Here is a 4,107-nt window from a genome sequence, read left to right as displayed (position 1 = left end):
TGGACTTAAATGTCTTTTTTTTTTTTTTTGTGCTCCAACTCGTGTCTCAGTGGGTTTGTTTTTGGTATACTTGGAAAAGGCACATTTGGCTAAACTATTTGGCCTTTGGCTCCTGGAATCACTGAACCTGCCAGCTCGTGTGAGCATGCCGGGAAGTCAAAAGTCGGATAACACTGACCCCGTTTTACACGTTTTTGGTCAACTGCGAACTGCTTGTAATGTTTTGACATAAATGTTCGAATCCGTGGACCCGAGCCTCCCTCCCTCCACATACTGTCGAGGATTTACACAAGTGAAGCCGCCCATGCATTAAATTGAACCTATGTTTCTTAAGGCTTTCATGCACCCTGTAACCTGATAGCATAAGCTGTCCACTGTAGTAACCGCTGTCCCTCAAAGCTGCCATTTGGGGACAGGCCGCCAAGAAGAGTCAAGCCCTGAACCCGCTTAAAATGAAATTTGGATGAAACTCAAGAATGCGCTCCTCACACCGCAGAGCCTCTTTGCCTCCCCTCTCTCTCGCTTCTTTACCTGTCCCGCAGAAAGCCCCCATTGTGTCCCAAAAGTGCCCTGGTCTCAAGTCTGGATTATTCCGGACTGGATTCTGTCGACTCTCAGAATGATTGACAAATCCATCCACCCCAAAACAAATCCCATCGCACCTAATCTCCAGAATCCTGCTTAAGATAACTTACTGATAGCAAGGTCATCTCCGGAACCTCATTTTAGTCCCCCCCCCCCACCCCCAAATTAGTAAACAGAATATTTCTCTCCTGATGGTCCCGTCTTCCTGTCTCCTGTTTCTATTTCATACGTCAATGGATCAAGCAGAGAACTTGACAGCACACCCCACTTCTAACATTCCTTATATGAACCTTCCAGCTCTGCTTTTGCTCCGTCACGTTTCCTCACTGTGACTCAGCAGCTTTCAAGCGGGACACAAAGCAGGCTGAGTCGCCGGCGAACGCCCCCCCACCCCCGTTTTTTTTTTTTTTGGCCCGGTTCGTACAATCATAATGACTTTGTTATCCCTGGAGGGGAGGGCGATTTAGAAGTTAGATCCCATGGCATGAAACAAACGGGGGTTGCGGTTGCGGGTTCAGTTCCTTGCTCAGAAGTAGTCATTAGGAAAGACAGCTTGATTAACGAACGTCTTGCGGCTTCGGTCGAGATGAGATAGCGAAAAGTGGGGGGTGGGGGCGGCCGCGAGGTTGGCTTTGCGGCGGCGGCAACACTGAGTCATCCTTTGGAACGCTCGCCGACTCACCACAGCACTGAAGGCGACGCAAATGCATTTTAGGATTTGCGATAAGCCTCGGTTATCAAATCGTGATCCCGGATGGTCCGTTGACAGGTTTAAGACGGAGACATCGGACAGGAAGCGGAACTCCTCCGTCTTCATTTGTGACTTTATCCAGTTTTTGATTAAAATCGCCGCCTTGCTCATCTGGCGATGGCCGGCAGTGGAATTTCCCTCCAAACATTTGGTGTTGAAGATTAATTTCCTCCCGAGACAACAAGGTCATCGGACTTTTTTCTTTTTTTTTTTTTATTTTATTGTTCTTTTCTCATGATTGGTTCCCAGTACCGAATGAAATCATCTTTCAACTCAGCTCAGTTTACTGAAAACATGAACACCACGTCACAGTTGGCACCGATCGTCCGCTGTGCACTTTGCATCGGCCAAGCGCTTGCACGTGCGCGCGTATGTACGTTGCACTGGGATGATCGTAGCACTGTGTGTGCATGCGTGTGTGCGACCTGCTCTCCTTTAATGAATATGCTTGTCATGTTAACAGCAACCAAATGTTGAAGTGATCTCACAGCATGCAACCGCCATCGAGCATTCATCTGCATGAGCGCATGACACGTGTGCATATCTTAATTGCGCCTGCTTGTCATCAGTGTCGTCGCTGATTTCAGTGGCTGTCAAAGGTGAGTTTTAATGTTTTTTTCTGGACCGTTCAATTGGGGTTGTATTGCTCTTCCACTCCACTGACTAAGTGCAGATTTTTTTGTGGCATCTCTGTGCGAAGAAACGATGTTGAAGTAAAGCCATAGCCTTGTCTAATGCCTGCATCGTGCCATCTGTGGGCAATTCTACTTTCGCTATGTTTCGCTATTCACAGTGATTCTTGGTCCCGATCGTACGTCGTCGAAATATTACAAACAGCACTTCTAGCTGCCCGTGAGAGCTTCCGCTCACCCAATTGGACACATTCTATCGAACCGACTAAGCTTTTCCCCCCCTCTGTGGAGTGTTTGGATCGCTCTCAACGGGACCGAGACCAGGCATGTAAACACTGGTTGCTATCCACATGTGGATAATGAATGTCAGTGTGTAATCCGACCAGAAGGGCCTGTTGTCTTTGTTACTATGCCATTTGACGAGGAAAAAAGGGGCGTTCACCTCGCTCAAGCCCCATCGATTGCCCCATTGCTTGATGACGCATCGTCAACTTTCACTTTAGTTGCAGGTGCAAATGGGAAGACCCGGACCGAGTTAGGTTTCTCACTGCTGACATGCGAGCGAAAAACATTGTCAATCGGCGACCTGGTGGAGCTCCTTGAGAAGTTGAATGGGATCACACTACATGTCTTTGTGTGTGTCCAGCTGCTTAGTCAGAACATGAAGTGATGTCATGGACCGAGCTGTGGGAATGTTGTCCCAAGAACCGCGCCAGGAACCGGCTGCATCCTCTCACGCGTCATTCAGGCTTGCGGAAGGGGGGGACAGTAATCATGGAATAAGCCTCAATTAGTCCACCAGTGGAAAATTCCAATGTTACGGTAAAGTGAGAGGAATAGGAATGGCGGTCAAGAGCACGATTAACGCAGAAGTGAAATGTGAATAACGGCAACAGTCGTCATTACCCAGTTTAAAGTTTGTTCAAAGTCACGCTCAGTCAGACTTTCTCACAATTAGTCAGCAGTCAAATGGAACAGGAAGTGCCGACGGCCAGCTGAGTCAGCCGAGCCCCATTTTTGCTTCTAGGGTCTAAAAGTCAAGTTGAGTTTATTTGGATAGCCCGTCATTATAAAAGGGCTTGATGAATATTAGCGACATCCCCAGTTATAAACACACACAACCAAGCACGGAAAAACTCAAAACCGCATATGGTTGATTCAAAAGCCAAAAAAGAAAAAACATGGCGCCGAGTAGAGTTGAGGGCGATGGTGGGGGTTTGCGGTCCAATTAGGACATGTGGCAGAAGTGCGCCTGATTTCCAGCGTTACTGGCCCGCGGGGCTCCTCGCCCGCTGAGAGTCCCGTTTACAGGAGCTGCCTTTGTACTGCACAACTATATTAGTTTGCCCTTAATGCCTTCCAGATGTGCACCGACATGCTGCCACTAAGGGGCGCTACTTATTTTGACTTCAAAATGGCGCCGCGAGAGTGTCTGCCTTTCCGGCAGCTCCTATATTTTGTTGTTCTACTTCTTCCTTTCATAACTTTGCTGCTGTGTATTGGGAATTTCTCCATTGCGAGACTAATAAAGGTTTTCTTATCTTATCTTATCTTACATTATAGCGGCATTGTCCCGCTCAGGAAAACCAGCCGTTTGCACGTGTGTGTGCATTATTCTGGCCTGTCCCATTTTTTTTTTGTTTATTGAACTAGTAAAGGCAAAAAGATGCACGGCAGGCAGCGGGTTTTACACGTGGATGGATGCGTGTTATTTATAGGGCGTATTTGACACGTTGTCAGACTCGAGGGAGTCGTAAAAAAAGACAGACTGTGACTTTCCAGCAAGCAAAGCAAATATAAATTGCGGAAAAATACGCTACAAATCCATATGAGAGTACAATGCTACATGGAAAAGACAGATAATAGGATACAGTGTTCCAGTGAAGTTTAAGTCGACGGTCAGTAAACATTTCATGAGGAGCAAAGACTCGTTTCAATCCAGGAGCTTTATCCTGAATTTCTCTGCTAACACAAACATGTTGCAAGGAGACACCAGAGCTAATGCTAGCCTCCCATTGCTTTCTTGTTAGCATGAACATTCTTGGAAATGCCGCCGTCTTGATTTTTATTCATGCCCAACTGTCACCTACAAGACTTAAGTAGGACAGCTGCTGTGTAAATCTGTCCCATTTGTTGACC

Source organism: Hippocampus comes, unplaced genomic scaffold (assembly GCF_001891065.2).
Source record: "Hippocampus comes isolate QL1 unplaced genomic scaffold, H_comes_QL1_v1.1 scaffold25, whole genome shotgun sequence".
Lineage (NCBI taxonomy): Eukaryota > Metazoa > Chordata > Actinopteri > Syngnathiformes > Syngnathidae > Hippocampus > Hippocampus comes.
This window is presented reverse-complemented; position numbering follows the sequence as displayed.